Genomic DNA, 13,251 nt, shown 5'->3' on the forward strand with positions numbered 1-13,251 from the left:
CCAATTTTTCGTTACACTGGGCTGCCTCCAGGCCTAGTTACCACTTAAGCCACATTAACCAAAGCGATTAATGTGTTTCACCTGCCCTCTTGGCTGGCCATGGCCAATTTTTGGGATGTACATTAGTACTGTTGATACAGCAATTTTTGTGGGCCCTCGCCTACAGTGTAATCAAATTAATTTTTAGCCCACCTGCATTACAGCTGACGTAACCTCAGCTGTGTTGGGCAATGCAATGGGATATTTTTATGTACCGCCGGTGGGTTCCAGGGAGCCACCCATGCTGTAGGTGCACACGGAGTTTTTAATACATCTGTACACTTCTAAAGAACCCCAGTCTGACTGGGGCATGCAGTGTGGGCCGAAGCCCACCTGTATTACGCACAACATTACTACCTCAGCTGTGTTGGGCAATGCAATGGGATATTTCTATGTACCGCCGGTGGCTTCCTGGCACCCACCCAGGCAGTGGGTCCACAGGGAGTTTAACCTACATGTGTCCACTTGTAAAGAACCCCAGTCTGACTGGGGCATGCAGTGTGGGCCGAAGCCCACCTGCATTAAGCACGACATTACTACCTCAGCTGTGTTGGGCAATGCAATGGGATATTTTTGTGTACCGCCGGTGGGTTCCAGGGAGCCACCCATGCTGTAGGTGCACACGGAGTTTTTAATACATCTGTACACTTCTAAAGAACCCCAGTCTGACTGGGGCATGCAGTGTGGGCCGAAGCCCACCTGTATTACGCACAACATTACTACCTCAGCTGTGTTGGGCAATGCAATGGGATATTTCTATGTACCGCCGGTGGCTTCCTGGCACCCACCCAGGCAGTGGGTCCACAGGGAATTATAAATGCATCTGTTTCCACTTATAAAGAAACCCAGTCTGACTGGGGCATGCAGTGTGGGCCGAAACCCACCTGCATTAACCCTTTCCAGTCCACTGTGTGACCTGTGAAGACATTAGGGTTTAAGGCTGTACAGCTCCGTTGTTGGTAGACGTCCGTCGGGGTTCTCTTACTGTATATTGCCAGCCTCTCTGCTGTCGGAGCCTATCCTACGTGTCAGCTCATGCAGTACTGGCTTTAGCCAGCATATAGCGCCGTTGTATAACGGCAGAAAAAGAGTAAGCCCCCTAGGAAAACCATATACAAATTGGATTGGAAAGGGTTAAGCACAACATTACTACCTCAGCTGTGTTGGGCAATGCAATGGGATATTTCTATGTACCGCCGGTGGCTTCCTGGCACCCACCCATGCTGTAGGTGCACACGGAGTTTTTACTACATCTGTACACTTATAAAGAACCCCAGTCAGACTGGGGCATGCAGTGTGGGCCGAAGCCCACCTGCATTAAGCACGACATTACTACCTCAGCTGTGTTGGGCAATGCAATGGGATATTTCTGTGTACCACCGGTGGGTTCCAGGGAGCCACCCATGCTGTGGGTCGACAGGGACTTCACAATAGGGAGTTGTACCTGCCTGTGTCTATGAATTAAAAAGCCCGGTCTGACTGGGGCATGCAGACACCTTGACAGAATGAATAGTGTGTGGCACATAGGTTCCCCATTGCTATGCCCACGTGTGCAGCTCCTGATGGCGGTGGCACAGGATTCTATTTCTCATTGCTTCTGTACAGCATTGTGGGCTATCGCTCCGCCACTTTTAAAGAGGGTCGCTGCCTAGCCGTGCCAACCTCTGCAGTGTGTGCCTGCGGTCCCTCGTCATGGCAGACGCAATTCTAAATAGACATGAGCGTGGTGTGGCATGAGGGCAGCTGAAGGCTGCCCAGGGACACTTTGGTGTGCGCTGTGGGGGGGAGGGGGGGCGGTTGGTCAGCATGTAACCCAGGAGAAGTGTCAGTGGAGTGTCATGCAGGCAGTGATTGTGCTTTGTTGGAGGTAGTGTGGTGCTTAGCAAAGGTATGCCATGCTAATGAGGGCTTTTCAGAAGTAAAAGTTGTTGGGAGGGGGGGGGGGCCCACTCTTGCCGGTATTGTGGCTTAATAGTGGGACCTGTGAACTTGAGATGCAGCCCAACATGTAGCCCCTCGCCTGCCCTATCCGTCACTGTGTCATTCCCATCACTTTCTTGAATTGCCCAGATTTTCACACATGAAAACCTTAGCGAGCATCGGCGAAATACAAAAATGTTCTGGTCGCCCATTGACTTCAATGGGGTTCGTTGTTCGAAACGAACCCTCGAGCATCACGGGAAGTTCGTTCCGAATAACGAACACCCGAACATTTTGGTGTTCGCTCATCTCTAATCATAATATTAGAGCATTTATTAAAATTCAAAAAGGCAAAAGCATAATTGGAGAGAAATCTATATTCTCCTTGGATGCTACTGAGACCTTTGATAGAACTGAGTGGAGTTTTATGTGGGCAGTTTTAAGCAAGAAAGGCTTTGATGAGCAATTTACAAAATGGGTTAAGCTACTTTCTCATAACCCAGTGGCATGTAATAATATTAAAGAGATTATATGATACTTTCCCATTAACGAGAGAGACTAGATAGTGTGGCCCAATGTCTCCTATTTTGTATGCCATCACATTTAAACCATTGGAGATGATAAAAAGACAAAGTTATTAAGGACTTTAAATATAGTGGTGTTTGGGAGAACATTTTTGTTATTCTGATCAATGTTCTGTCATTTATTGATGATATTTCTAATCAGTCAATAGGGCTATGGAGGTCGTAAAGCAGTTTGGACTTTCTTCTATATTTATGGATGTAAATAATTTAGACATGATTTATCTATATTAAGCCCTAAAGATTTCTCTAAATAGTTGGGAATTTATTTGAGTCTGGATGGTAATCAATTTACCTTTTTGAATATTATACCCTTGTTAGAGAAGCTTAAAATAAAAATGAGCACCTGGTGCAAAAAAGACTTATCTTTGGTTGCTCCTATTAAGATGGTTTTGCTTCCATAGGTTTTATACATGTTTTTAATTGGATTTTATTTGTATTGACATAGGAGTTTTCCAAAATTTGTATTGTGTTGTAATAATCCTAATTGGAAGTTTAAAACACCAGTAATTAAAATCAATACATTTTTGGACTTGTTACTGAGGCCTTAGTCAGACGGGCGTTTTTAGCCGCGATTTGCGCATGCGCATGCGTCCGGCGATTTTATAAAACCATTGCTTTGCAATGGTATCGGACACATGAGCGCTTTTTATGCGCTCGTCCGATAAATTATAGAACAGAAATCGCACCTATCTGCGATCTGCGATTCCTGTTCTCTTCTCTATATGCACTCAATGGGGCCGGCGGCAGCAGCGCCGACCCCATTGAGAACATATAGAAGACAAATCATTCTTCTCTGCCACAGCTGTAACAGCAATGGGCGCAGATCGTCTGAAGAAGTAAGTAATGCTTTTTATTCTTTGCTCCACTGTATTGCCGGCGTATAAGGTGACAGTTGGGGGGTCGTCTTATACGCCCCGTCGCCTTATACGCCGGTATATATTTTTAGTGTATCACATTTCTGGATGAATTGCAGGGAAGGGGTTATATATTTAACCCCTTCCCGACCATTCATCCTGCGATCGCCGGCAGCCCATTGCATTCAGTGGAACCTGCTGTATTGCCGGTTCATTGAATTCAATGGGCAAACATCGTTCTTCTCTGCTACAGCTGTTACAGCTGTGGCAGAAAAGAAGGATTTGTCTTCTATATGTTCTCAATGGGGTCGGCGCTGCTGCCGCCGGCCCCACTGAGCGCATATAGAGACGATTTATGGCCTTTAGAAGGACTGTTGGGGTTCTTGAAGCCTACAATACACCTAACACTCTCCCTATAGCAGCTCCAACACGATACCACTTTCCCTGAACTAATGTCAGAATACATCCGTAGCGAGCCGCGGGAAGGGCAGATTTCAATACTCGGGTGACACCTTATCTCCCCAGTCACTCACAGCAGGGGGGTGGTATAGGGCTTAAACGTTGCAGGGGGAAGTTGTAATGCCTTCCCTGTCTTTCAATTGGCCAGAAAAGCGCGCTAACGTCTCACAGAGGAAAGTGAAAGTAACCCGAACACCGCGTGGTGCTCGTTAAGAGTAACGAGCATCCCGAACACCCTAATATTCGCACGAATATCAAGCTCGGACGAGTACATTCGCTCATCTCTATACCCTACCTGTAAAATAATGCTTAAAGTATGGGCAGGCAGCAAAAGATATTTGAATATAGGTAAACTTTTAAATTTGCTTCCATTTGGGAGAGCAAAATTTGGTTGAGTTTTATAAAATGAATGATAATAAATTTTGTGTTTTAGGCCTCGGTCAGACGGGCGTTTTTACGCCCGATTTGCGCATGCGTCCGGCGATTTTATAGAACCATTGCTTTGCAATGGTATCGGACACATGAGCGCTTTTTATGCGCTCGTCCGATTAATTATAGATCTATCTGCGATCTGCGATTCCTGTTCTTCTCTAGACCTATCTGCGATCTGCGATTCCTGCTCTTCTCTATATGTGCTCAATGGGGCCGGCGGCAGCAGCGCCGACCCCATTGAGAACATATACTACACAAAACATTCTCCTCTGCCACAGCTGTAACAGCTGTGGCAGAGAAGAATGATGTTTGCCCATTGAATTCAATGGAGCCGGCAATACAGCCAGCTCCATTGAAAGCAATGGGCTGCCGGCGAGCGCGGGATGAATTTTTGGGAAGGGCTTAAAAATATAAGCCCTTCCCTGAAAATCATCCAAAACTGTGTAAAAAGTAAAAAAAATATATATACTCACCTTGTCCCGGCAGACGGACATCATTCAGCTGAGAGCTGCCCCTGATTGGTCCCTGCGCTGAGCCAATCAGAGGCAGCACTCACTCACCCATTCATGAATTCATGAATAGGTGAGTGAGAGCTGCCTCTGATTGGTGAGGGCTGTGACCAATCAGAGGCAGCTCATTCAGCAGGCGGGGAATTTTAATCCCCGACTGCTGAATACTACTCAGAGCAGTTCAGGAGAACTGCCGGCCGGCCGTGGCTGAACTCCGTCTGCCGGGACAAGGTGAGTATATATTTTTTTTTACTTTTTACACAGTTTTGGATGATTTTCAGGTAAGGGCTTATATTTTTAAGCCCTTCCCGAAAATTCATCCTGAGATCGCCCGCAGCCCATTGCTTTCAATGGAGCCAGCTGTATTGCCAGCTCCATTGAATTCAATGCGCTGGACAGCGCTGCACTGCTCCGGCCCGTTTCTAATGAAACGCGGCTAGGAGCAGATTTTTCGGGCGATTTTTCGGCCCCGGTCACGCGATTTGCGGATGCGCATCCGTCATGCGATCCGCAAATCACGGCAAAAAACGCCAGTGTGACCGAGGCCTAAAGAGAAATCGTAAAGGTTTTTCATTTATGTTATATTAATAGTAATTTCAAGAATTATTTGGGGTTAGAGGGTCAGAATTATTTGTACTGTATTCAAATATCTCATGTGGTAAAATCAAGTAAATTTAAGGATTTTGGTGTTGAGATGCACCTTGTTTTTATAAGAGTATTATTGTTACAACACAGAAGTTTAATGTCAAAAATATATAAATTATTGATCAAAGGAGGGTACTACTGAATCTTTATCTAGTTTTCAAACTAAAGGCCCTTCTACACACAGCGATTATTGCTCAAAGTTAGCTCAAAACCATCTTTTGAGCGATAATCATTGCTTGTAAATGTGCGCCCGTCGTGCACTTTTCGTCCATCGGTGAGTTCAGCTCAGCTTAAAATCCGTCGTCCCTGATAAGAGGGATTGCATGCTGAGTTCTCCACGGGCAGCGCTGATAATATTCTTTCAGCAGCTGTCCAGCTGGAGAATAATAAGGATGTATTTAGATAACAGGCCACACGCTGTTCTCTAAATACATGCAAATGAAGCTAGTTAGCTTTAGCAGCATTAGTAGCTAATGCAAAATTATCACTCAAAACTGTCAGTTTCTGATGAATTTTGAGCGATCATCTGTGTGTATAAATTGGTCTTAACCCCTTCCCGCTCCTGGACGTACCTGGTACGTCATGGCAGCCTGGTACTTCCCGCAACATGACGTACCTGGTACGTCCTGGAGATAGCGCGGGATCACATAAGATCCCGCGCTATCCCGCAGCGGGAGCCGGCTGTCAGTCACAGCCGGCGTCCCGCTCCAACAGCGGGGGGGCATCGGAGATGCGCCCGCCGCTGTTAACCCCTTCCCTGCCGCGATCTAAGTAGATCGCGGCAGGGAAAGAGTTCACAGAGGGATCGCGATCCCTGTGTGTCTCCGGCCGGAACTCGCGATGTTATCGCGAGAGCCCGGCCTGTCACCATGGCAACAGGACGCCAGACACCGGCGTCCTGTATTGCCTGTGCCTATAATCGCTGTACAAGCGATAAGGCATGGCAGAGCAGTAGCTTTGCCATGCCTTATGACAGCGATCATAGGCATAGTGCTGCAAGTCCCTCAGAGGGACTCAAATAGTGTAAAAAAAAGAAAAGAAAAGTGTAAAAAAAAGAAAAATGTAAAAAAAAAATGTAAAAAACCCCTTTTTTTATGCTTTTTCTAATATTAGCATAAAAAAAGGGAAAAAAAAACTAAAACCCCACATATTTGGTATTGACGCGTCCGTAACGACGTGTACAAAAAGTTGAACACGCTTTCTATTTTGTACGACAAAAAGCGTAAAAAAAAACGCTAAAAAACAGAGGCAAAATGCTAATTTTTAGCATTTTGCCTCACAAAAAATGCAATAAAAGTGATCAAAAAAGCCGTACATTTCCCAAAATGGTACCAATAAAAACTACAGCTCGTCTCGCAAAAATAAGCCCTCATAGAGCTCCGTACATAGAAAAATAAAAAAGTTACATGACTTTGAATGCAGCTATAGAGAAAAAAAAAAGATTTCCAAAAAAAGGGGGTTTTATTGCAAAAAAGTGTAAAAACCTAAAAAAAATATAACAATTTTGGTATCGTTGTTACCGTACCGACCCGCAGAAAAAATTTAGTGTGTCATTTATGCTGCATGATTAACGCTGTAAAAAAAAAAAAAAAAAATCTATGGCAGAATTGATGCGTTTTCTCTCCCTGTTATCATTAAAAAAAAAAATAAAAAATTTACGATATTGTCTATATACCCAAAAGTGGCACCGATAAAAACTACAGATCGCCACGCAAAAAACGAGCCCTTATACGGCCGCGTCGACGGAAAAATAAAAAAGTTATGGCTTTTGAAAAATGGAGATGGAAAAATACCAAAAAATCGCTTGGTCCTCAACGCCAAAATAGGCCATGTCATTAAGGGGTTAAAGGGAACCTGGATAATGGAAATTATCTGATGCATAATGGATCTCTATTATTAGTTCCATAGGGAACTGTGGGGTTTAACACAATTTTGCAGCTTTTTTTCTTGAATAGATTGTATTATAACCCCTCAGGATTATACAGGATGGGTTACAGCACCTCAGATTTATTTCCTAAATGTAAAAGAGAAATGGATGACCTGGTTCATAATTTGTGGTGTTGTCCAAAACTTGGAGGCAGCATTTTTACATTTAAGGGAAAAAATATTGTTATGTCTTTAATAAATCAACCAAGCCTGCCTGTGGTTTGTAATATTGCAGGTATTCTTCGTTCTAGAGAGAAAAAAAATGACAATATCGAAATCTCTTTTTTTTTCCACAAGGAATCTAATTTTGAGAAATCGAATAATAGATAAATACACAAGTTTGGGTAGTGCACCAGAGGCATGAACTGGGTCATTCATAGAAGGGATAACCTATATGAATTTGTTAATTTTTGGCCATGCTGGCCTAGGATTTGGGAAATTACACACAAACTTTAACACAGTGTAAAGGGTGGAGTTGGAGGAGTTTGAAGAGTGTGACTTTTGCTCTCTTTTTTTGTTTATCTCAGTTTTGTTTTTGATTGGTTTCTTATTATATCATCTTAGTTTGTACAAAAGATGTTAGTAGGTATTGTAAATAAAGTTTCTTCAAAAGAATTATAAAAATTAAAAAATACAATTTTCTATCAACTTTAACATTCAGAAATGTAATGTAGTTGCAAAAGATTCAGTTATATCTGTAGCTCAACCTTTAAAAAAAACAAAATCTATTTTTTAGATGTCAAAGTTTTACTAGTGCCAACCACGTTTGAAATATTGACATATATACAGCCATAGTATTCCCAAAGTGAACAACTGCAGTGCCCTATACATTATGGTTAGAATGTCACCATTAAAGACTGTCAGCATAGCTACACAAAGCAACAGTAGTCATAGCCGCCAGCCTACCACAGAGGCTGGTGCTGCTACTTTGTTGTTTTGTTCCTGCAAATTTTTTGGGGAAACTGGGTTTATTTATTTTGATTTACCTAGTGATAGGATCGTCTATCTCCCTCTTTTTAGAGGTTATATTATCCCGATCTTGGGACTAACCGATTAGCTAGAAGCTGATTTTTTTCAAAAAATTCTTTGGTGGTTCCTGATGAGGCTACGCCATTTGTAGCAGAAACGCGTTGAACCCACGAAATAAGAACCCACGAAATAATTGATTTGGCAGTTTGGTGTACTGCATTGTTTTTCGGTTGGCTACAGCTCACAAAAAAAAAAAACTATGGTGAGCTTTAGCGCCTAGATGTCAGCTATATACCTGATTTCTTTGAAATTAGCCAAAATAGCGTGATTGTTTTCACACTTACGGCATTTTTTGACAGCAAAGACAGCATTTTCTATATGGGAGGAACAACGTACCTGCTTTAAAAAGCGGATATATATTTTTATATGTCTCTCATCTACTGAATAGCTGTAGCTGCCTAAGTAAGCCGGGAACACCATCTTTAGTGAGCCGACCCAATTTCTTTTCTAGCTCTAGGACGTATACCACTGGGTACAGAGATAGAAATTCTGATACCGTTGGTATAAATTATCGGTTTCCTAGGCGACTCATACACTGTTTTTTCCCCTTATACGATATAGGGGTGCAGTTTTTATTTATGTATTTGTGTGTCTAGAATTTAGGACTTTGGGATACAAATTCCTTTTTATTTGGTTTTGATTAAAAGCTATGTTTTAGAGATATAACAGAACCCTACTGTGACAAAACACAAAGCAACAGTATCCTCATTGGCAGTGTAGTGTCCACATACTAGTGGCAGGTCTCATAACAAAAAGCTATAGTGTTTCCACAATATAGCCAGGCACATTGTACCATTAAGAGATAGCTGAAGTACAAAAATACCCAATAACAGTCAGCTGGTGGCAGTTAATGTATATCTCCCTTATCCTGTGGTGTTTTAGGCAATTCCACTATCTTGATCAATCTTGGACATTAAAGAGCTTTGAGTCATTAATCGGCTTCACAATTGGAATTAAGAATAATAACTGTGATGTCATTGAGGTCTGGAAATATACTGCACATTCACCCAAAATGTTTTCACACATTTTGGATCTTTTAAGAAACTTTTTTTAACTTAAGAGAAAAACACGAAATGGTGTTTCTGTTGGATATCAGCCTTTAATTACGTGTTTGAGAACACTACATCTTTTTCAGCTGGGTGTTCTAAGAACAACATTGACTTTTAAAATATACTTCACAGGGCATATGTATTGAGTGTATGTGGAGTTCTGGTGCAGGGAATGTTCAGACTGGTGGTTAAATCATAGAGCTCAACTGAAATGCTGTTTCAACCACTAGCTGAATGGGTAATCTTTGTCCAGTTTCTGGTATCAGTGTTTTTTCTAATGGGTGAAACAGCTCTCCAAAATGATCTGAATGATCCAGCAAGTAGAATTGAATAAAAATGTCAACATTTTTATTAATTCATATTAAAATCCAACAAATATTTGAGGTTCAACAGGCTCACCTTTCAGACAAAACTCTCATCCTTAGTCGTAGCTTCTTGAAGAGTTACAATTGATCAGATGCTGTATGCTATGCCAATATATTGCCCCCAATAAACTAGTCCATATATAGAACACCATAATAGTGCCCTAAAAGTGCCATGCGGTGTACCAGTATTGCAGGTGAAGTGCAAAGATGTAATGCAATAAATTGCTATGAACAATCTCCCTGTTCACAGCAAGAGTACAACTGTTTGTAGAAGAGATGTGCTGAATAGATAGAATACCTGTCAGTTACTTCACAGCCTGATGACTATTGAGGACAACATAAATTTCCCACATTCAGTAAGGCTAAAGGAATCATCAACATGTATTGTGCTGAACAGATCTGTATTATAGCAAACTGTTGTTCCTGAACCTCCCCCTCCAGTGCCCCTTCAATAAATGCCAGCTGTGAGCACACTACACTGCAGCACAGTCCCTCATCCCAGTCCATTGAGCTAATCCTAACCCATTAACTGTATCCCACTGGCTCCACTAGCTCAGATACAGAGACTAGATTTTTTTTCACTTGACACTAAGAACCTCCACAAACATTCCACAGTTTGGCATCCTCCTTCAATACCCCTAACCTACCAACAAGTCTGTCTAGTGCTAATCTTAACAACTTTTATAATGGCTCACATAATGGGGTAGATTTACTAAGTTAAATACACTAGAATTGTGGCTTAATTTGCACAAAAAAACAAACTTATGCACCAGATTTATTCTATTGTTTAGACCCACTTTGCAAACCACTACACATGGGGACATGGCTTATAGGAAAAGAGGGCGTGGCGTAAGATGCACAAACAAGTGGCAAAACTTTATAAATTCATAAAAAAATAACTTAAATAAGTCAAACAAAAGGTGACATAAAGTTAAAAAAAGAAAATCTAAAGATGAGCCAAATTTATCATACAGCATGAGCCATAGTAACAAATTTGGAAATCTACTCTAATTTTCAACTATCTAAATTCAAGAGAATATTATTGACAGTGTCTCATTGTTTTAACTCTGTTTCAAAAGAAGGCAGGGTTGCCTTCTTTGGACACAGGAGAAGAATTAATATTCATACACCTCACCACACACAACGCTCTTCTGGGATCAGTGGGATAATCCAACTGTTGAGGGAAATAGAAAGGAGACACTCCCTCATCTTCGGTTATGGATATATACACAGCATAATTAGCGATGAACATGAGTCAACAATGTGATGCAGCAACCAAAAAGGCAAACACAATTCTGGGATGTATTAAGAGAAGCATAGAGTGTAGATCACGTGAGGTAATTATCCCCCTCTACTCTTTCTTAGTCAGACCTCATCTGAAATACTGTGTCCAGTTCTGGGCATCCCACTTCAAAAAAAGACATAGACAAACTGGAGCAAGTTCAGAGAACAGTTACCAAGATGGTGAGCAGTCTACAAATCATGTCCTATGAGGAACGGTTAAAAGATCTGGGAATGTTTAGCTTGCAAAAAAGAAGGCTGAGAGGAAACTTAATAGCTGTCTACAAATATTTGAAGGGCTGTCACAGTACAGAGGGATCAGCCCTATCCTAATTTGCACAAGGAAAGACTAGAAGCAATGGGATGAAACTAAAAGGGAGGAGACACAAATTAGATATTAGAAAAAACTTTCTGACAGGTGATCAACGAATGGAACAGCTTACCACGGGAGGTGGTGAGTTCTCCTTCCACGGACGTGTTCAAACAAAGGCTGGACAAATATCTGTCTGGGATGATTTAACGAATCCTGCATTGAGCCGGGAGTTGGACCAGATGACGCTGGAGGTCCCTTCCAACTCTACCATTCTATTATTCTATGATGCTAGTGGAATAATCGTTTGTGTCGCAATTGGGACAATTTCACCAAAATCATCGGGAATCGAAATAGACGATTTTTACCTCTTTTAAAGTCAATGGTAGTAAAAATCTGGTTCCCTAATTTGCCCTTTGGAAGGTCCCCAATTCATCTAAGCCAGGGGTCCCCAACCACCGGACCGCGGACCGGGGCCGGGCCGTTAGGTGTCTAGCGCCGGTCCGCGGCACCGCTGGGAACTTTTGCCCTAAACACAAGGCCCGCGGGCCGAATCCAGCCCGCTGCCTTGTGCTATGTGGCCCGCCGCTGACCACCGACGCGATTACCAGCGGGGGCGCCACAGCTCCCCGCTGGTAATTGCGCTGATCCTGGCGCACACACTGACATCTGTGCAGCCAGGAACTCCTCCCCGAGTCCCCTGCTCATTAGTTCCGCAGGAGAGGACTCGGGGAGGAAGCGTTCTGGGCTGCACACTGACGTCAGGGCAAGCAGACAGAGAGCAACGCTGACAGCAGGGAGGAGGTAAGTATATGGGTTGGGGGGCTGCTTACTACTGGGGGGCTTCCTATTACGGGGGGAGTACTTATTACAGGGGAAGGGGCTGCCTATTACTGGGGGGGCTGCCTATTACGGGGGGGTACTTATTACAGGGGAAGGGGCTGCCTATTACTGGGGGGGCTGGTTATTACTGGGGGGTGGGGGCTACTTATTACAGGGGAAGTGGCTGCCTATTACTGGGGGGTGGGGGCTACTTATTACAGGGGAAGGGGCTGCCTATTACTGGGGGGGTTGGGGCTACTTATTACAGGGGAAGGGGCTGCCTATTACTGGGGGGGCTGCCTATTACAGGGGGGCTGCGTATTACGGGGGGGGGGGCTACTTATTACAGGGGAAGGGGCTGCCTATTACTGGGGGGGGGCTGCTTATTACTGAGGGGGGACCTGCTTATTACTGGGGTGGGGGCAGCTTATTACTGGGGGTGGTGGGGGCTACTTATTACAGGGGAAGGGGTTGCTTATTACTGGGGGGGTTGCCTATTACTGGGGGGGGGGTACTTATTACAGGGGAAGGGGCTGCTTATTACTGGGGGGCTGCCTATTACTGGGGGGACCTGCTTATTACTGGGGGGATTGCTTACTGGGGGGGCTGCTTATTACTGGGGGGGGGCTACTTATTACAGGGGAAGGGGCTGCTTATTACTAGGGGGGGCTGCTTATTACTGGGGGGCTGCCTATTACTGGGGTGGGAGGCTGCCTATTACTGAGGTGGGGGGCTGCCTATTACTGGGGGGGCTGCCTATTACTGGGGAGGGGCTGCCTATTACTGGGGTGGGGGGCTGCCTATTACTGGAGGGGACCTGCTTATTACGGATGGGACCTGCTTATTACTGAGGGGGGACCTGCTTATTACTGGGGGGGCTTGTTATTACTGGGAGGGTGGGGGCTACTTATTACAGGGGAAGGGGCTGCCTATTACTGGGGGGTGGGGGCTACTTATTACAGGGGAAGGGGCTGCCTATTACTGGGGGGGTGGGGGCTACTTATTACAGGGGAAGGGGCTGCCTATT

This window comes from Eleutherodactylus coqui, chromosome 1 (assembly GCF_035609145.1).
Source record: "Eleutherodactylus coqui strain aEleCoq1 chromosome 1, aEleCoq1.hap1, whole genome shotgun sequence".
Taxonomy (NCBI): Eukaryota; Metazoa; Chordata; class Amphibia; order Anura; family Eleutherodactylidae; genus Eleutherodactylus; species Eleutherodactylus coqui.